This window comes from Mus pahari, chromosome 8 (genome assembly GCF_900095145.1).
Source record: "Mus pahari chromosome 8, PAHARI_EIJ_v1.1, whole genome shotgun sequence".
Lineage (NCBI taxonomy): Eukaryota > Metazoa > Chordata > Mammalia > Rodentia > Muridae > Mus > Mus pahari.
In genome coordinates this window covers 16,975,467-16,997,277 of record NC_034597.1, presented here as the reverse complement: position 1 = coordinate 16,997,277, position 21,811 = coordinate 16,975,467, and the positions used below count along the sequence as shown (strand labels likewise).

General features: G+C 53.5%; 1 protein-coding gene across 7 annotated transcripts in view; it reads right to left on the bottom strand.

Annotated features, from left to right (window-relative positions):
- Zmiz1 (zinc finger MIZ-type containing 1) overlaps positions 1-21,811 on the bottom strand; it is a 206,707-nt gene that overhangs the window by 153,939 nt on the left and 30,957 nt on the right. For all 7 annotated transcript variants that reach the window (XM_029541335.1, XM_021202856.2, XM_021202857.2 and 4 more), the window contains exon 2: positions 9,281-9,386. The gene's annotated coding sequence lies outside the window, so the exon portion shown is untranslated. The remainder of the gene's footprint in view (positions 1-9,280; positions 9,387-21,811) is intronic.

Below are 21,811 nucleotides of genomic sequence, written 5' to 3'. Positions count from 1 at the left end.
GCCAGGGTGAGTGCTGGTCCTGGCTCCAGGTGCCCCAGATATGACCTCAGCAGCAGTAGACCCAGAATCCGGCCTGGCTACAGTTGCTCTTGGAGATGATTTTGCTTGAACATGGGTTCACCCAACACACTGTCATTAGCCCCGACCCCCCCAGGGTCCAGACACTTGTGGAGAGAAAATGAATACACCCTGAGGTTGGATCAGAGGGTGCTCAGTGGAGATGGGGTGACAAAGAGACAACATAGACCAGCAAGCACTGAGTGGGGTTCTTGGGGGTGTCAGGAGCCCTGGGAAGAACTACTAGGACAGAAAGGTAGGGGTGGGCATTAGAGTTACATCAAAGACGAAGTAAGGCTTTTAAAAGGAACATAATGGACAGCTCAAGAATGAAGCGCTTCCCTGTCCCGACAAAAAAATGGATAAGCACTACACCCATCGTCCATACAATGTCCCAAGACCCCAAACATTCTTATCACATGTCACTTCATTTAATTCCTGTGCCCGTGATGAAAGTGCTATTGTTACCCATACGTCATAAATTATCTGGGCTGCCTGAAGTCACATAGCTTCAGAGCTGGGAACACATGCCCATAGTTACCACGTGAGCCTGCTCACTCCCCACTGTGCAGCTCCACCCCCTCTCTGAGACCTAACATCCCTGTGAGCAGACAGGCAGCTCTTGTCTCCTCTCAGGAAGCTGAGCCCGAGCCACACTGGGTAGCTGGGGGCAGCAGCTCTAGGTAGTAGTGTCTGAGACGGGTGTGAGGAAATAGTTAACGCTTTGTTGTTCTGGTCCGGAATGCACTGCCCCCACAGTGAGGCTGGGCACGGACTGGGCACAAAGCCAGGCCTGCACAGAAGCTCCTCACTGCCCATACCACCAAAGGCCAGAGGCTCGGGTGGGCTAAGAGAGGCCCAAACGGCTCTCTGACCTCACCGAGCCAGGGCAGGAAGGTGGCCTTGACGCCCTCTGATAATCTGGACTTTTCTCTGGCTGCGATGGGAAGCTGGGGAGACAGAGAAGGATGGGAGGCCATGATATAGAGTCAGAGACACGGTAAGGCCTGGCTGCTGGCAGGAGCAAGATAGGGAGAGGGACACAGATCCAGACATCATTAAAGGGTATCCCAGTCTTCTTCCATAAGAGACCTCAGTGTGCACTGCAGTCTATACTGGTTAACAACTGACCCAGGACCTCAGAGAGTACTGGCTCCTCACCCCAGAAGTCCTGGCCTGGGCACCCGGTAATGCAGGCCAGCAGCTGTTGCCGGCTCCACTCTGTCCCTCTGCTGGTACTTCTTGTCAATGGTGTACTCCATTGCTGTACCCGGAAGGCCCTGCTGGGGGCTGGGGGGGGGGGAGGGCTGAACTCCTTCTGCCTTTCCTTCTAAGTCTCAGGGCTAGAGAGACAGATGACTCGATAGGTAAAGCGCTCCACCGTGAGAGTGTGAGAACCTGAGTCCCTTGCAGAGCAGTTCGGAACTGCTGCAAAGCAAGAGGCAGTGGTGCGTTATCTGTAATCCCAATGATGGGACATAGAGATGGGAGGGAAAGGGAGAACCCCCAGGAACTCACAGGCCAGCCAGTCTAGAGTCCATGTCCACAAGGGCAAACAGCAAAAAAGCCTGTCTCAAACAAGGTAGAAGGAAGGTGACCTTTCCATGTGACCTTGAGCACATGCCACCCTTTGTCACCCAAAAGAGAGTGGAATCCCCAGGATGTGGAACTTGTGTGCTAACCCTGGGGCAGGATGAGGCATGCCCAGCTGTTTGGCCACTCAAGAATCTGGGCTGACTCTTGATTCTGACTTCCAGTGTCACCCCTTTCCAACTGTGGGTGGCCTCTCTGTGCCTCCATCTCCTCATCTGGAATGCAGTGTACAAAAAGGACCTTGTGTAGGGAGGTTTAGGGACTGAATTCGGCATCCCATGTGCTGTGCTCAGCAGCTGACACCAGTCACTCATCATGGCAGGTGGCCACTGTCATTATCACCAACTGAGCAACTAGCCTCATTGCAGGAGGTGCAGCCGATGCGTCCTGCATGTTAACTGGATGCGCGCGCATGCGCACTCTTCTGTGTACGCAGGCGCCGATGACCAAGTCCTCGGACTACTTCGTGTACGTTACGCCATTATCAGATCGTTTCGGCTGAGGAAACCGAGGCACGCTGGGGTAGTCCGTGCACAAGGCGTGCGTTCAAACCTGGAAAACCACTTCTGTTTCCACTGGGCTGAGTCCAAAGCCAGCCAGCCACTGGATGAAGGCCAGTGTCTACACACTTCTGGTCATGCTGACCCAGGACACGAACCAGACAAACACTGGCTAGGCAGGCATGGCAGGCATGGCAGGCCATCCAGGAGCGCCCAGGGAATGGGCAAGAGGCCCTGACCGGAAGGACATGAAGTTGCCAATCCTTAGCCTGTTCTGGAACGTTCCTCTCTTGTTCCAGAATCTCATTCTCATTTATTAGGTTCCCAGTAGAGCTGTATGAGAACAACCTGGGAGGTGGTCAGTTCTTGACCAAGCCTTTCTGTACATTGCCTCAGTATAGCCTTCCCGTACTCTATGGTCACGTGGTGCTGTCCACCTTCAGAGGTCGGGATGCCCGGCAGGCTCCCCAACATCCATGCCAAAGCCTGCCTCCTCTTCCTTGCTGGAGGGGTAACGATGGACAAACAGGGATAAACGCCTCACTGCATCTGGGTCCAGCATAGAGCAGGATGAAAACTGAGTTCCCCATCAATGGGGAAGAGAGTATGCCCCTGCTGAAGTCCAGAGATGGGGTGACCGCTCTAGACTGGGAATGTCCACGGGGAAGCAAGGAGATGGATCTGGGATACCAGCAGGGACACTGCAGACAGCTGGAGGACATGGAGACCTGACAGAGACTCCTGCTCAGAGTGCAGGGCGGAGCCTAGTGCCACCCCAGGATAAAGGTCATTGAGGCGGGGAGCAAGCATAGGCTGGGCAGGGGCTGTGGGAAGCTGGCCCTAGCTATTTTTAGCATCTTTATGCAGGAGGGAGAGAGGCCCTTCTCCCTACCAGGTAAATGTCAGCTGCACCAGAGCTTGTGGCCAATTAGAGCAGATAAAGTCCAGGAGGGAGGAGTGCAGGGCCTTGTCTCCTCTGGCCCTCCAGCAGCACTAGCCAGTGGCTCCCTTAATATACAGGCAACATTTGCTTGGTCCTCAGAAGAGCATGACCAGGACCCACGGTCCTCAGCGTGATTTTGGATGGGCTGTGTGACCTTCACCAAATGTCCTCCTGCCTTCTCTGACTCCAGCTTTTCCCCCATTGGAATCAGGCTGACATCAAGTTGGTATTCTGAGAATGACATGAGTCAAGGGTCATGGAGAGGCTTTGGGTTCAGCTACCCGTGTCACCATTTGCTGTAGGCAGCTGTGCACTCTGCGAGGGTGCAGGAGATTCATAGGATCCCAGGAATCGGAGTCCAAGGGGCCTGGGGCTGGAGCTACCGACGACAGGAATGAGATGAGAACAAGACCATGGTTGAGTCAGACACGACAGACACACAATGTGGGGTGATCAGGGAGGAGCCCACAGGGCCTGGAACTTGCACTGATTGAAGACTGGTGTCAGCCGTGAAAGTCTCCCGATGTACTACACTTGCATCAGAGCCTGGGCCACCTGCCACAGCCTTGGGAAGATCACCCTCTCCCTGATGCCAGCTTCTCCCCAGAGGCAGTTGGTTATAGGAAAGATGGGATGCCCAAATCAGACCATTCTCCCAAACCCACTCTGGGAACAAGGTCCTTATCCTACAGATAGTGGGCTTCAGATCCTTATCCTACAGATAGTGGGCCTACAATAAGGCCAGTCTCTGCCCCCTGGATGGTTTAGGCTAGGAAACTCTTGGGGTCTTGTTTGTTTGTTTGTTTGTTTGTTTTTCGAGACAGGGTTTCTCTGTGTAGCCCTGGCTGTCCTGGAACTCACTTTGTAGACCAGGCTGACCTTGAAGACTCAGACATCTGCCTGCCTCTGCCTCCCAAGTTCTGGGATTAAAGGCGTGCACCACTACCACCCGGCTAACTCTTGGGGTCTTTAACTGGCCTTCATCAGCCAGGGAAAAGCTCTGAGCCCATCTGGAGCTTCCTTCCCCAAGGATGAGACATTTCTGTCTCTCCCTCAGCAAAAACCCAAGCGCAGCTTGTGCTGACCAAAGGCAGATGTTCCTACCAAAGCCTAGAGGTCGGTGCCTGGAGCCTAGAGGAGATCCGAGGGAAACTGAGGCGCAGAGCGGAACATTTAGGGAGTTAGTACAAACTCTATTCTTCTGGCACCTGCACTTGCAAAGCCAGCTACCCACCCCTTTCCTTTACGTCAGCCCCTTTTCACCCCCTCACGCCTCTACACGGTCCTTGGGGCAGCCTCTCTGGCCAGCCTTTTCTGAGGCTTGGATGCAGGCAGTCCAGTTCAGGTTCATTCTTCAGGTCCAGCTGCAGGTCCTTACCCCAGGTCACAGGAGTACCATCCCTGCCTCCCAGATCGCAGAGCAGATGGGCACTCAGCATCCTTCTGTAAAGGGAGCTGACAAGGACTATGGGTGGACTCTGATCTCCATTCCACTTTCTGTCCTCCTCCATAGCATCTTGACACCAAGTGTCAGGGTGGAGGGGATGTCCCAGAAGGTAGTGATCAGTGTTCTCGGAGCTGGGCTCCTCAGCCCCTTCTAGGTGAGTCTCCACAGACAACTGAACTTCCCTGCTTCTGCTCCCTGCAGCAACAGCATCTCAGGTGACTTGGCTTTCAGTAAACACAGTGCTCTTGGGTCACTACTGCTGGTCCCCTCTGTCAGCGCCACCATCTCCCAGACAGCCAGAGTAGCTTAGGAGGGCAGTGTCTGTGGGTGTAAGGCTGGGTGTGTCTCTGGGCCTCAGGTCTCCTTATGCCACGGGGACGTTGGCCAGGTGACTTCTGAAGCACATTCCCTCCCTGGGAGAGAATGTGACATTTTGATGGCTCAAGACAGTGGCCAGTTCAGGGTCTTCTCCTTTGCTATGAGGTCTGTGAGGGCTTTGGCCCCAGAGACAGAGACACAGGTAGATCTGTCGTTTACTCTGAGTGTGGCCTGGGCATGCGCCTCACAAACAAGAGCACGGTGAACTCTGGGCAAGACCTGATGGATGAGCAAACCTCAGGGGGAGGAAGAGCTGTTTGTATTAAATTCACAGAGCGCTTTAGGGGCCCGCAGTCCTGATATAAATAGATCATTGGTTGAGCCAGAGAGAAACCTAGCCTAGCCCACCTTCAGAAGGAGTTACAAGTCATAGCCTCTTGTGTCTGCCATAATGTAGCTGTAGCTGTGTATTCCCCACCTGGTTTCTGGTCTTCTGTAATCCCAACTTGCCCCCCACCCAGGAACATGCACCCCAAACTCATGAGCTGAGTTCAGACCCTCGAAGAGTGAAGGACCGACATATGTGCAGAGGGTGACAGAAGGGTGGTGGTTGGCACCCCCTTGAACTGTCCTCGTCCTGCCTTTGGGCAGGTAGGCCTTTCCCTCCCAGAAAGAAGTACTGGGCGCTTCAGGACCTGCTGGGGCCCAAAGGTCCAGGTACAGGACTAAGCCATCCATCACTATCCCTCTTCCCCCAGCCTGGGAACTAAGGCTCTGGCTCTACCTCCAGTGTGGAGGCTGAGGCTGAACCCTAAGTCCCTAGAGAGCTGCCCTTGCTCCCTTTACAGAAGGAGCCAGGCCAATCTGGGTGTGAACCTCTGGGGCATCAGAAACACCTGCTTCCAGCTGTGGCTGAATAGATCTTCCTGGCTATGTGTATCCTGGCTGCCAGGATACACAGACACCCCAGGAGACCTGTGAGGAACGCCATAGTGCTTCTCTTCCTCCAAGCAGACTTCTTGGCTACCTCCTTGGTCTTCACCCTCACTGACTGGTCACTTCTGTGCCTGTCTACCGCAGTTGTGTGAGCGCTGCTTTGAACTTATGCTCACCCAGCTGTCTAGCCACCATTTGAATTTAGCATGAGGGCCCAGCGTGGTTCCAGTGTCTGTGAGAGCCAGTCTGACAGCAGGGAGAACATATGCTGTTCAGAAAAAAAATGGGCTTGATCCCAGCTCCACCCATGGCTGTGTGACTCCGGGAAGGTTTCCTAGCCTCTCTGTGTTGTGAGTTTCCTCATCTGTACAATAGGACAAATTCAACTTTCACTAGATTGTTGATGCCTTTAGGTTCACGTTCTGGTTATATAGGGTGAGGAATGGCATCAGAGAAGGGCAGGGACTTCTCCGAGGTCACACAGCAGATCTGATGGAAAGGCAGACCTACCCTGCTGACCCACCCGGGCAGGAATGAGCAGCAGGCTGTAGACTATCTCCAGCTCCAGGTTGGAGTAGCAGGAGGTGGGGGGTGGGGCAGGGCAGGCTGCAGAGGTTGCTGGTGGTGGGGTGGCTTGGAGGCCACGGATTCCAGGCAGGGCCTGGGGCATGCATTCTCAGCTGGACTGAAGACTGACAGGCATGCCACAGGCGGCCCTGGAACTTCAGTTCTGCCTGACCTCAGGCTGGGCCCAGCCAGCCTTCTGCGTGCTGACCTTGGCACCCAACGTCTTTTCAGGCAGCCCACACTGTGCTTAACCCTAGAAGTGCAGAGATTACAGATGATTACATCACTTCCTGGAGCCTGGAGACTGGTGAGGCAGGAGTGGGTGACTCTTGTCATGTGGCTGCCTAAGGCACATGCATGGAGTCACCTCCTCAGGAGCCCAGATCTCTCCCACCCTTTCCCACTATGTCTTCTCAGTGGTTCCACAGCAAGCCTCTCTCTAGGAACAGCGTCCGTGTATTCTCACTGCTGGGCTCAACCACGTCATACACCCTGACTGCTACCCACCGCCTGTCCACAGGCCCTGCTGTGTAGGCAGAGTGACTATTTGACCCCTCCCAAAGCAGACTCTCTTCCTCACCTGCAGATGATGAGGTGGGGCTCAAAGAGGCGTCATCGCCACTAGAATGGGGCAATAAAGAAAATAGAGAAATAGGGTTGCCGAAACCCCAGAGTCAGGCCCTGAGCTCACATTCTTAACCCCGTAATGTTCAGTGCAACCATCCAGTGTGCCCTTCCTCCGGTACATTCCAGCCACCGAAGGGGCAGACTGTCACAACCTGACAGGACACCCTCTCCTCTGCATCTGGCCTTTCCAGCTGTGTTGGTCAGAAGCAACCCAAGTCTTCTCCCCTCTGCCCAAGTTCTGTGTGGACTCACTGTATGCCCTCTGAAGGAGCAGGACCCAGGGCTGCCTTACTCTGGTGGGACTCGCCAGGTCATCTTCATCAGCCTAGAATCTGGAACCTCTCCAGCACAAGCGGTTGGAATTGAATTTTACAAAGAGGAAAGAGCCTGACTCCATGGCAAAGCCCAGGTATGGTCCTCTATGGCTATCACCCACCTCATGGCCTGGGTGGATCTCACCACAACCCAGAAGCTTGGAGAGGGTTCAGGCCTCTCATAGCCTTCGGTTTTTGCATCTAGCCAATAGGAATAACGCCCTTTATGAAATCTAATGAGTTATGCAAGCACTTTGCCCACTGCAGAAAAACCACAAGAAACAGCCCCTGGTTGAAGCACCAGGAAACGGAAGGCTCCAGGCATCCAACCCACAAGACCGAATGGACAGAAACAGGTGGGGGTGGGGTTGGAAGGCCCAGACAGGAGGCTTTGCAAACAGAAGTCTCTGGACTTTGCCGGAGCTCCTCGGCTGCCGAATCTCCCCTTCTCTCTGTCCCTTGTCATATATGCTGCCTGGTCTGGTGGACTTGAGAAATACCAAAACCCAGGCTGGCCATTTTAGCAGGGTTGGGACTATGGCACAGGGATTGTAGGACAGGCTAGAACAGCTCCCAAGAGAGCTCCCACACACCCTAATGTAGCCTGTCCCCAGTTGCTTGGGAAAAGATGGACCCTGGCATCACAGAGTCTCCTGCTGTGGGAAGGGGCATTGTGGCTCATATAGCGGATGAGGCTCAGAGGCCAAGGGGCCTTGTGCAGGTTCAGTGGGCTGTGTATGCCTTCTAAGTGGTGGGACCTCAGGCAGGGTCAGCGGGCTGTGGATGGCTGTAAGTGGTAGAGCACTCACTTGATGGCTGCCACTTGGATGGAGATCTGGCGTCACGGGCCACCCTTTGACACACTGGTCCTCAAGCTTTAAAGGACCCCATTGTGCCATCGTTGATACTTTGTGCATAGCTGACTTTGGTTTTTATTTTCCATTGGGGCCTGTAAATGATACAGCTGGTCCTGCTTCCGACAGATTCTCACGGGTACTTGGATGCAGGCAGAATGGCTGCAAGTTAATGCTTGCTTGCCTGGGACTCTCTATAGGAGCTGTGTCTTCCGTTTGGTCTTCCATGTTTCCCTCATCAGCACAGTAATGCTCTCTCCTTTTCCAGGCCAACTCCAGAGCCTCTCCTCAGGGTTCATTTTTGGACTTTCTACCATAATATAGATGCTACTCTCAGGCCTGGGAGGGAATCCCAGCAGAAAGGAGAGCTAGGGTGCAGCGTGGTTAATCAATATCAATTCTGATCCTGTCACGTCCTGCCTCTGTAGTCCACCCTCTCGAGGCCTCAGTGACCCCACTCAATGTGAAACGGCCAGCTTCCAAAGGGAGCCAGATCAAAGAAAGCTAGATCGTAGCAACCAGCAGAGCTCTGGTCACTTTGTAGAAGACTTCTCCTTTTGCACTGAGTTATCACCACTGAGGAGACTCAGCCCCACCCTCAAAAAGGAGCTCCAGGATGGAGAGGGCTCAGGGGTACACGGATCTGACCTTGAACCCAGGTTTTGAACAGCATGTGGCCTCAGACAAGGTACCAACCGAGGCTCAGTCTCCTCATCTGTACATTGGTAATGGTGACAGCCACTCCTCAAGGTCAGTTATGGAAGGAAAATGGTACCAGTGTACAGTCAGGTACCCACAGGAGCAGAGAATGTTATTATTGCTATGACTACAGTTACCATCTCTGTGAACTAAACTAGAAGGCAAAATCCCTTAGCAGGACGGAGAGACCTGCCAAGCCTACACAGGGTACTGACGGTAGACTAAACCACACTCCCAACAACGAGGCTAGGCCCATGCCCTCTCCTCTCCAGCTTCAGAGCTCAGGAACAAAACAGAAATTGGGAAATGAGTCATTTCCCCACCCAGTTCCTCAAGCCATATCCCCTATTTCAGGTGGCTACAGATACCTGCCCACCCCTCAGTGACAGATTCCCAGTACCAATATAGCTGGCCCATCCACTCACCTGCTGGGGCTCCTGCCAGTCGATCACAACTCAAGGTTCTTTGTGATGTTGGGGAAGGGAGGCTGTGGCGAAGGAGATGCCAAGTGGGTTCAATGCTGTCTGAGTCCTGCAAGAGAAAGCAGAGAGGACAATGAGCTCTGAGTTCAGGACTGCAGGAAAGCCCCGAGTCCCCTAGCCGACCTCTAGTGTGCCCTCAGAAGGGCCTCAGTTTCTCCATTTGTAGGACAGCAGGGGAAAATATCTCTCTCACAGGCAAGAGGCTTGACTGTGCACAGGACCGTGCCTGCCAGGGTCCCTCAGACCACCTCCTGGGGAATAATAATGCCAGTTGCCCCAGAGGAGCTCCACGGAAACTGGGGGCTGGAGCTCCTCTGAGAAGAGGCTCAGGGTCTTCGAATTCATACCTGAGACTCTAGAATCAGCCTCTGTGGCCTCTAGAGCCTGTATGCAGACAGCAGCAGTCGAACCTCGATGCACACCACCACTATACCCCACCAGCATGCTTCTAGCCTCTCCCTGGCTCTCCTCTCCTCTGTCTTTCCAAGCCGTAGTGGCCTTGGGGCTCATGCTTGGGTCCTCTAAGAGGTCCTATCTGACTACCCGCTTCTGTTCTCCGCAGATTTTAGGCTTATTGAGCAAGTCTCTCCCAGATTTCCAAAGTCTCATCAGAAAGGTCTAATCTACCTTTCCTTGAACATTGTTATCAAGGGCCCCAGGGGACTACTTGGTGTTGTATGGAGTGTGCAGGCTAAGCAATGAAGACAGCAATCCTGGTACAATGAGGGTGAACCTGTGAGCCAGCTCATATGTGCTTTCAGTTAGGCCTCCAGAGTGTCCCTAAGGGCTTCCTGTTGTCTGGTTCTAGAACATAGTGGTGGCTGTGACGTGTGTGTGTGTGTGTGTGTGTGTGTGTGTGAGAGAGAGAGAGAGAGAGAGAGAGAGAGAGAGAGACAGAGACAGAGACAGAGACAGAGAGAGACAGAGAGACAGAGAGACAGAGAGACAGAGACAGAGAGACAGAAAGAGAAAGATTTTTCTCTGCTATTCTACAAACGAGGAGACAGAGGCCCTTACGGGGCACTCTCTTCCCAAGATTCCCTAGTTAAGTGAGAGGGGCAAGGTCAGAAGGATATCATGTCTCCTAGATTTGCCCGCTGCTGACAGAATCAGGTATGGGGGCTGCTTTAGCAGATTCCTCTGAGCTGTGCCACCACACAACTGACAGTCTGGGATCAGCTATGGGCAATCCCTAGGGATAGAAAAGGTGTCACAGAGAAGAAAGCTTTCTCAGGAGACACTGCTTAGCCTGCTAGCCTGCTAGCCCTCCTTCCTCCAGCCTGGAGACCCGAGGCCAGGGCTCAGAGAGAGCAGCAGCAGGAGCCTCTTGCAGCATCTGCACAGGTGTCAACTGAGCACATCAGGCCGATCTACAGCTGGCAAGCCTTCCTAAACTCCCTTCTGGACGCTAACTACCGCAGGTGGCGCAAACACTGGCATCACCACTGTAAAGGAGGGTATGAGACAGTCTGCTGGGCTAGTCCAGAACCCAGAAAGTTCATTTCGACAGCAATGTACACAATCGTTCAGGCGGTTCATCAGTACCAGGCACAACAGCCCCACAGTGAACACTGCATGTGAACACAGGTACAGAATGGACAGATCAGTGCGCAACATGCACACGCCCTCCAAGTATCAGGAGGTGGCACTAGCCATAGCCACCAACAGAGTACCAGTCTGAAAGCCAGCCATGGGCGAGAACACACTTGGAGAGCACTCGGGCCAAGGTCAAAAAGAGATGAGGGGACTTGGGGCTGAAGCACAACCGTGGCCAATGTAGCAGATTCTATTCAGGGGCAGTTGGTTCTTCCCCTGTGACCCGGTGTGAGCCTTCAAGCTTGCTTTGAGGAACAGGATTCAGTGCAACTGGCATTTGCTGCCTATAGAGACCTAGCTACAGGAGTTTCTACCTTTCTGACCCTGACTCTCTGAAAGCCTTAAGACCTCAGAGGAAAGCATTCTACAAGGAAGGAGAACGGAGGTCCAGCCAGCATCCCAGCCCAGTGCCCAGTGGGGGCAGAGGCCTCAGGTGACTGGAGAAGCCTAAGGGACATCCCAGACAAGAAGGAGGGGCCTCTTGCAGAATGCTCTCTTCCCCCCACCTCCAGACCACTCCTTTTAAAGTGGAACAGATAACAGAGACCATGCTTCACCAATCAGAATCCTTTGCGTGGTGGAAGTGGCATCCTGAGCGGAGCACACGGCCTTCTAAGGAGTCTGGAATGTTGTGTTTCTTGGTGGCGCAGTGGTTACACAAGCATGTTCACTTTGAGACAATTTATTCAGCTACATGAGTAAGGTAGGACACTTTCCTGAGTGACATTTCAATAGCAGCTGAGTGACAGGTTTGACTCCTCCCTGCACTGCCCCCAGACCCCACCTCCCTACTCTCCACCCTCCACAGCTGCCTCACCTCTACACCTGGGATGCCCCACCCCTTCCCACCATGCCAGGAGGTGCCTTCTGCAGGAAGCCTTCTGTACCTCCCTCCAATCCTTTTCTGGGCCCACGTGTGCTTGCACAGTTCTGGGCGGGAGGGAATGGAGCCTATCTCAAGCAAGGTTGAGTGTTTTTCTTCTGACTCCAAAGATTCTTCAAGCAGGCGGTACACTCCATCTCCTTAGTCTCCCAGAGAATTGAATCCTACAGTGATCTATCTCCAGGTGACACAGATCATAGGCCAGCATCAGATGAAGAGATGATTTACCGTCAGTGAAGACCGAAGGGGGAGCTGAACTTGGGGATGCAAAGAGATTTCCGTGGTGGGGGAGATTTAAAGGGTTCTCTTGTTGTAGATGGCACCATAAATGTGTGCCATTCTCCCATAATTACCTATTAAAAGAAGACCACAGAGCCTCGAAGGGTCAATGAAGAGGCATGGGACTTGACCCCTCTGCAGTACCTCAGGGTAGCCCTCAGGAGGCATGGCAGCCTCCACACCCTGCTGGGTGACAGAATCTCAGCAGAGTCCCAGTGTCTAGTCGAGTCTAGGCACAACCAGCCAACCTCTTGTCTTCATCTTCCCAGCTCCATCCCCGTTCTAAATGTGTGACCACCAGCCCCTCAGCTCACCACCCATCTGAAAGGTGGGCTAGTTCAGTCATCTTGGATAATTCTGTTTTCCCTCTGTCATGGAAGGCATGAGGGCCAATAGGCCAAGGTGACGTGGGTCTTGGGTCTTCTTCTGTCCCTACTGTGCCAGCAACAATTCCAGCTAACAGCCATCTGAGGTAGCCAACTCACTCTACAGAGGCCATAGCACCTACTCCCCGCCTCAGACAGTCTTTGCTAAGAAAGGAAACCTCTACAGAGATGCAAGGGGGAGCCAAAGCATGGCCAGGCAGGGTGAGGGAAGAACCAGGTCCCTGGGGAGAGGTCTGCTGGAAAGGCAGAGCTGTCTGTATGTGTAGGGGTGAGTACTGAGAGAACAACACCCCTAAAGGTACTCAGGTAGAGGGCCCGCCCCACGAGGTCACAGGTAGATCAGAAGCAAGCCGGACTTCAATTTCTCAAACTCCCCTGAGGACCAAATCACTCAGATGATTGCTGAACCCACAGTGTCCTGTCCTCTCCCTGGAGAAAATGTGGGTCTGGAAGACAGCCCAGGAATTTAAATTGTTAACAAGACCTCCCAGGTGATCTCCTGCATCTGCAAAGATAGGCAACACTGGCAGGTGACCTTCCAGGTCCTTCTGGGCCCAGAGATTATCCGCTTTGAATATCGCTCTCCACCATCCCACACCCATCTGGAAGATACCAGCCCTCCAGGGCAATGGTCTGAACACAACATTAACAATGATCTAAAAGCTTCTGGAGGGGGGGAGATTGGGGGGATCCATCCCACGGTGGTGGAACCAGTCCAGCTCCTTCCCAGCTCCTGAGCCCCCAGAGCCTCATGCTTAGCATGGGGCTGGGTTTGGGGAGCAACAGCTGTTTAGTTGCTGTTCAGTGGGGCTCCAGAAAAGCAATTATCTTGCTCTTAGCAGAAAGGCATGGGACCTTTTGAGCGCATGTGAGTGTGTGCACACACACACACACACACACACACTCATCCCAGGCCAAGATGCTGTGGTGGCCCTCATTACCACCCGCTCCAGACTCCAGATTTCTGACTCGCTCGTTCCACCTCAACCCTCTGAGCACACTTCCAACACTTAAATCATTTAGCCCGCTAAACCGGAGACGGCAAAATGGGTGCTATCTCTTAAAAACATACAGAGAGCGTATTAAATTATTGATAGCCATTAAACAGGAGGAAAATATTAAACAGCTCTCAGCCCTTATCAATCATTCATGCAGTTTCCACTGGGGTGTTTTCTGGAGTGATCACTCGGGCAGCCTGGGGAGCTGGCTCCTGCCAGCAAGGAAGGCATAGGCTGGAGAGAGGCCAGCAGCAGGCTGGCCCCAGCTCCAGCAGTCACCTTGGGTAGGGGTATGTGGAGGCAGGGAGGTGAGGTATCGCACTTGGTAGCCTACAACTCTCCGCTCTTCCCCACATCATTAACAAAGGAAGACTCCAGCACCGCCTTCAGGAGCCTCTTAATTAAATCCAGCCTGCTTTTATTGGGCACCTACTATATATCAGGCCTGCGGGATGCACAAATAAACAAGTCTCAAGGCCCTCGGGGGCTAATGGCGGCCGGCGGTGGGGAACCCATTGCAAGAGAACGTGACTGTGCTATACAATGATGAAGCCCAAACTAGAGGCCCCTGGGGAGCTGATGCAGAGAAGACAGGACAGTGGTGGCTGAGGCCACCAAGAAAGGATTCACTGAAGTAATTCCTGGGGGCATTCTTAGATGGGGATGGAAATTGCCCTGAGGGTAGCTGGGGAGTGGAATAAGGGAATAGTCTTGGTAAAGGCTGAACACTGCTGGGACCTGCTTGAGGGACAGCTGCTGAGTAGGTGGGATGGCAGCTTGAGCACAGGCATAAGGCATAATAGATAGGAGGCTAGCACCCTCAGTGTACACAGGCAGGAGCTTGGGGTTCACCCCAGCTGCCCTGGTCAGTATTCCCACCACACCGGTACGGCAGATCCATTTCCTGGCTCCGATTCAGGACACCTAAGCCAGCGTGACGCAGGCCTGGAGGCTGTAGGTCCAAGGCCCTGCTGCATTCAGCCACAGACAGGCCTGGCAATGCTACCCCTGGGAGACAGGCTCCCCACTGCTGCCTGACCATGCCAAGGACCCAGACACCAGGGCTGTGGGAGCCAGCAGATACCTGATACTGCCCCGCCTCTCCGTGGAGGGAGCAGCCGCAGCCAGAGGCCATGTGAGGATCCCAGGCCCAGATGGGCTGCTCAGCCTGACCCTGCTCCTCTAGCCATGCCCAGCACACACTGGTCTTCCCCAATGTTTTTCAGGGCTGTTACTTGCGGCAGCAGAGGCCCTGCCAAGTGTGGATCACACCCTCGGTGGAGCAAGCTGCCGTCTCAGGGAGATGTTTTATGGAGTGGAGAAGTTTAACCATCACACCAGGGACTGTAAAGGCTTCACTGGGAGAAATTCAGTCTGCAAAGTGGGGGGCGGCAAAAGGTCCCTTTCTCAGATACTTGGACCATCATTCAGAAAGAGTGGCCTGGGATTCAGGGAATGTCCTTCAGGTTTCAGGAACCTATGGGGTAAGGGTATGGGTACATCGAGCCGATGCAGAGGTGAGACTCTGAAATTAGACCCTGCTCTGCCATCAACTGTCCCCTCCTGGGCTCTGCCTGAACACACAGTGACAGATACTGGGGAAAGCCACATGGCTCCCGTGGGACAGGGGTGACCTCCAGAGTAGCTGGATACAGCTTGCAAGGAGCATGGAATTCCTGAGGTTGACCCCAATCAACACTGCTCTGTTTCTCCTCAAGACCCAGAATGACGTCATGCTCCGGCCTTCCTTGTGCACTTGCCAAAGGCCCAGGGCTCCTGTGTATCCCTGTCATCACGACCTTCGGGTTGTCACACATAGGATCTCTTCTCTCTAATTCAGGTTTCACACAGGTGCCTGGCCCTGGGCAGAACTTGGGAGCAGGCTATCTAGAAAATCTTGGTGACCAGCAAAATCAAGACCCAAACGGGCACAATCCCAAACAACAGCTCCTGGCTTTACCTATGACTTCCTATTGCGAGTTCACGCACAGTCAAACTCCCAGTCCCCTAGCTCTTCACTTATTGCTGTGTTCACAGAAGTCTCTGTACCCCAGGCATACGACAATTACTCAACCCTCCTGGACTGTCTTGACCCAGGGCCTTTGCATATGACAGTACATTCTCTACCCAGTCCAATCCTGCTCTCTCTGGTTGTTAACTGATGCACACTTTCCACATTACTTTAGACTAAATTCTGGTCACATCTGTTCTGAGCTAACTGGGGGACATCATGAATCCCAATAGGGCTCCTTTCATCAGCACTTGGCACACAGGGTCAGGGTGAGCTTCTAACTTTATTACACTCCAAACCACCTACCCCCACCCACCACTCAGAACCTGTTCTCCCTCATGGATAACCTGCAGAGGTCTCACAGCAGTTTTAATAGCTGTCCCCCAGAAAGAGGGCAAGATGCTCTTAGCCAAAAGTAATGAGACTGTATTCTTGGAGTTCCCGAGCCAAAGGAAGGGGCAGGCTTGGGAATTTCCAGGCAAATGCCAACAGAAATTGGCCACAAATGAATCATTAACTTTCAAGTTGAGAGCTCAAGTGCTTGTGCCAAGGTCTTCAACTCTGGACTATGTGGGCCACTTGGCTTCGCTTGGCTCACGACTGAGGCCACCCCTGCCCCTCCCCCACTGGCCATCTGCTTTACCCTGTGGCCTCTGTTCACCAAGAGGCAAGGCCATCTGAGCCAGAGCCACCCTGGTGGCTAATGGGAGAGGGTTTTGCCTTTCCCTGAGACCCATTCCAAACCTTTGTCTTCTCACCCACACCCTTCAATCAGGCCAACCTCTCCAGCTAGCCAAACCCTTTCTGTCTGTCCTCTGATGTCTGTATGCATTCTAGCCTGCCTTCTACCCAAGTCTTGTGACCCCCCCAAGCCCCTGCAGCCCTGCTTATGTCTCTGCGATTATGTCTACCTGAATTGCCCTGAGTTCCTGGGACTCATTTTTGCTAGGACCTTTCTCTATTCCTCTGTACCCTCACAATGGCCAGGAAGCTGGCACCACTAGGGACCCACTGGACACAGGGCTCCGTTGGAATCCCACAGCTCTAAGCCCAGGGCCGGCAGTTTGCTGAGTTAATCTAGGGCCTGTGGCTCTCATAGGGTTGAGATGGGTGGTGATCTGCTCTCCCATCTCCCCAGGCTCTTTTTCGGGGCTTGTGTCCATTTGCCCTGTGGACCAAAGGTTAGCAGATAAAGGTGACCTCAAGCCTCAAGTTAGGGGAGCTGGGTGATACTGAATGCCAGTTCCCTTGTAGACAGCAAAGACCCAGAAACAACAGCCTCATTCCTCAGGGTACCACCCTACAAAGGCCTAGACGCTGCATAGCTGGCTGTAACAGACAGGACGTCTAGAGCACAGGTAGAACCTCGAAAATAGATATCCTATCCTGGTGCAATGCCATACGGCATGCACTCATCTGGCCACCTTTGCAGGGCCACTGAACAGAGCAATGGGTGTCACTGCCTTGTGCGTTCACTATACGTGACCCTTATCCTTCCTCCACTGCATGGAGAAAGACTGCCACAGTAGTGTGAAAGGTGAACTCCAAGTTCCACAAACATTTGGATGGAGCTAAAAAGGAAGTCATTGTCTGAGATTCAGTCAAAGTAGTTGTTTGGGAATCTGGGCCCAGGCCTCCATCAGTCTCAAATGCCCCCACACTCCTGGGCGCCCAAGCTTAGAGCTTTGACAAGTGCTGCGAGCACCATCTCGCCCAGCAACCTGCTTTCTTCGCAGAGCCCTTTGTCCATCTGGGTTGTTCATCAAAATGGCGCTGTGAAGCTGGGCATGCTGGTTCAGGACTGTAAGTCTGGCACCCAGGAGACTGTGGCTGGAGGATTTCAAGTCTGAGATTAGTCTGAGGAAAATTATCAATATTCTGCATGAAGAAGGAGAGCTTGCCCTGGGTTCCATCTCTAGCAGGACAAAGAGAACACAGTGAAGAGCTCTCCAAGGCAGCTGGTGAAGGTCCTTGCCACCATGTGTGGCAGATGGGAACCAAAGCCCGGCTGCGAAGGAGCCTGACTTACCCAGAGATCTAGATAGCAAGCTCCATCTGAACCTAACTCGAAGATGGCTGCCCTTAAGCCATTAGCAAACAGGAAAACACAGGATGGAGACTCATGTGCTCCTGACAGAACCTGGGTTGGTGCCCTCGTCTGCCTGCTTTGGAAATGGGTTCTGTGGCACGGCGTTTTTCCTACGGCCTGGCTCACAGTTGGTAGACATGGTAGGGGAGAAACGGAGAAACTGGGGTGCTCTGGGGGAAGGGGGAGGAGCAGTTGGGGAACAGATGGGTAAAGGGCTCCAAAGACAAATGAGGCTATCTCCCTACCACCAGCAGGGTTCCTTATCCACGAGCCTAGCGTCAGGCCAGATGCCTGGAACACACTGAGCATTTGTGTGTGTGTGTGTACACACACATGTATGCACACACATTCTCCTTGTACACCCCGTGTTTGCATATATTGGGACTTGGTAAGGTAGAGAGTACAAGGTAAGTCAGTGGCTGTATGCACATGTGTGTGTATACAGACATTCCCCATCCTATCCCTGCCAGTCATACGTGTTAAACACAGGCTGCATGCATACAGACTGACAAGCAGGCATCCATCCCACAGGACCCCTGCTGCCCCGAGTGCTGGCAGGCACACCTGCATGGCACACTGTTTATTTCCACTCAAATCAAGAGCAAGGATGTCTGGTGCACACAGCACATGCTCCCAGACACGGGTCAGGACACATGTGCACACACTCGTGTGCAGCAGTCCTGGAGGTGGCCAGGACAGGGAGACAAGCAGAGAGAGCAGGTGGCAGGCAGCCATGTCCAGGACTGGGTGAGGAACCCTCACTGCTGCTGGGCCGAGTCGATGGCACAGCTCACAGCAACCCCATAAATCACGAAGCCACTTGCCGCAGCTGTTTAAATCTCCACTGCTGGACTTGGCACTCAGGACAAAGGGCCAATAGCTCTGGGCAGAGAAGAGGGAGGATGCTGGCATTTGGCACCACCCACTCCAGGACTGCCTCCCTACCTGAACCCAAGGTAGTGCCCCTTGCCCTGTCAGCTGTTAGGCCTTCCTTGCTCTAACCTTTCCCCCCTCCATGTTCAGCCAAGCCTTGGAGTGCATTCACAGCTTGGGCACTGGCCTCCAATGCTAGTGCTGACAGCTACTACCAGTGACTAGTGTCCTATGGGCGGGGGGGGGGGGGAGACAGACAGTCAGTTCCTCCACAGGAACACCGTGGGTTGTCACCAGACCTGGCATTTAAGCGAGGACCCACAGTCAGTTCCACCCAGGGGGAGCCCCCTCCCTTGGCCCACATCACTTCCCGTCTGTAAAGTGGGGATGGGCTCAGGGCCTCCGGGGCCGCTCAAGCTGAGGATCTGCTGCTGGGGAAAAGATCTCATGGATGCTGATTAATTATGACTATTAATAATCCAGCCATCTGTAGCTCGTGGTAGAGCACATATGATTAAAACCGGGCCCGGTGCCCCGGTGGCAGAATGAATAGGTCTCTGAATGGGCCGCTGGTGTCTCCACCAGCCTGCGAGTGGATGCGTAGTGATGGAGCACTGGGGAGGAGCTGTTTGTGCTGCTCAGACAGATGAGGAGAGCAGAGACAGCCAGGAAGGCAGACAGGCAGGCAGACAGACAGACGGTGGGGACCTGTTCATCAGACAGTGAACACCAGACAGTCCCCGAGGCCAAGCTTCAGGGAAGGACTCTGTGTCTGCCCCCAGGGAGAAGCTTGATAGGCACCAGCTCTTCTCAGCTTTGCCCTGCTGCCTAGAGCCCAAGACTCCTCAGATGCTGTGGGGCGCCAGCTTGGGTTAGTACTGTGATAGATGCTGGCTGCAGCATCATTTCACACCTGTCTGGTGTCCTTCTCTCTGGCCCCCAGCCCAGGTCTGCTCCCAGTTGCTTCCCCGCACAGTATGACTCTTTCTCCAAACCTCTTGTCCTACAGTGGGACAGTGGGTACGGCCACCATCCCTCTGTCCTGTGGGCTCAGGCCCTCTGGCCTGGCTGCGAACATGAATGCACAGCTCATGTCCAGTAGCCAGACCATAAGCTGCTCCTGCTGAGTGCCCTGCTTCTCTGCACCATAGGAAAATGGACGGCCCTGGAGCCTCCAAGCCCCACCCTGCACGCATACACACCATGACCTGGGGACTCCCACAACAGCCCATGTGATGATGACCCATCTGATGGATCAAGGAGCTGAGGGAAAGTGGGCAGAGTGCACACTAGGCTGTTTGGTCACAGAGGTCTCACTTTCCAGGCCACTGAGACTTGAAGGGAATGAGCCAGTTAAGGTTAAACACCAACTGTGGGAACTGAACCATCTTTTGAGCCATCGGTGTGAATGGATGCTAAAGGGTCCAGAGATGGGTACCACGGGGTCAGGCTGGGTCACCTTTTGTGTGATCACAAACAAGTCCTTTGCCAACCCTGGGCCCTATCTCTTCAGCTCTTAAGTGAAATGAATGGGGTCTATTCTCCCGTCTCAGGTGGTGGAGGCGTGAAGTGCAGGCATGGAGGCAATGGTGGAGTTAAAGGCTCTGGAAACGACAAAAGAGCAGCTGGGGTCCCCAAACCACAGTTCTAACGCTGGTGAGGCCATTAAAGAACACTATTTGGGGACCTAAGACCAGTGATGTCTTGGAAAATCTGGGTCACTTGTCCACCTAGAAGCACATGGAGGTGAGGCGCATGATGATTGGATGCCCCAGTGCTCCCCACAGCCACACCTCTGTGATGATCCTTTTAGACACTGGCTGACATACTTCCTGGTCACCTACCCTGTATCTAATCCTGGGCTGACCCCAAGGGATACCCCAGGAGCAGCTGCTGAGTCCTAAGAGGAGCTTATAGGTACTATCACTTGCTAACTCATCTCAGTGTTCAGCTCGGGGGGGGGGGGGGCGATGGGATCCAGCTCCAAGATCCTGGGTGACTAATGATGGCAACATATCCCCAAGCTCCTTTCCCATCCCACACCTATGGCAGGCATCACTAACTTATCCCTGTTCTCGCTGACAGAACTCCAGTGTGGCCTTAGAATTATCATTCTACATGGTACTCTGGGCTATCATCTCCAGGCAGGGCACAACGCAAAGTGTCTGACATCCCTGTTTGTGGCACAGCAGTCATCATCCACTGGGCTAACCCACTGCCAATGTAGATGAGGCCTGATCTTGGGTCTGGTCTGGGAGAGACCAGTTGGCAGAGGTGCAAACTTGGGACCCAGTTTGAGATCCTCATGGGAAATGCACTGTGGGTGTGAGGAGATGGGTGTGCTGTAGGACCCTTCCAGACTCTTAACTCTAGAAACACAGCAGCTTCCCTCTGTCTGGGCCTTCTGCCTGGGATTTCTCCATGTGTTGTTGGGGGCAGTGACAGGCCGCCGGAATCTGTCCTTCCGGTAGCCCTCCCTAGTCACAGCGCCAAGACTGAACTCTGTGAGCCCTCAGACAGAGAGCAGCCCAAACATCCTCCCAAAGGCAACCCTGCTTGCTGTTGTTCCCCCCTCCTCACGGGCCTTCTCAGAATGCGCTACTTGAAGTCAACTTGCAACTTCTCTTTAAATACATACCTAAAAAAAAAATTTCAGCAGTACCATAAACAAAATCAGCATCGGCCACCATGATTACAAGTTAAAAGAGAGCAGACTCAAGAACAAGGTGTTGTGGTCCATGGTCCACCACAGGCTGGAGCCCATGGCAGCCCTGGTCTGTCAGAAGACGGCGACAGCAAGTAAGTTCTTGGCCTTTGGGAGCTGTCCTTGATGCAGGGCCAAGAAGAAGAGCGGTCTGAGGACAGACAGGATCCCTTGGTCCTGAGTCACCCAGCACAGCCATCTCTATCGTTGTAGGAGTGTGAAACCATAGGATCCAAGGGGTGATCACTCTGTAGACACAAGAGGAGGCTCAGAGACATGGTCTCACTGACTCAAAGTCACAGAGCAGCGAGAGGCTAAGCTGGGTGATCTAAGCCTTCCGAGTCAGCCAAGCCCCCCCCCCCCCGCCGGGCTGACGAGTTGGTGCTGCGCAGTCACCCTGACCCGTGGCTGTGCTAACAGCTTTTACACTTGAGGTTAACAACTATGATTTAAGAGGTTGTTTGTCTTAATTTTCAGGAGTCAGCTTCCGAGCAGGTACTAATGCATCAGCCTGGGAAGTTTGTCTTTTAGAAAATATTTATAGCATTTCATGACAGTTTGGTGACAATTGGTTGCAACATCTGCTCTTTTCCTCACTTTCTATCACAGCACCAACCCAGAGCAGCAAACACACACAGACACACACACACACACA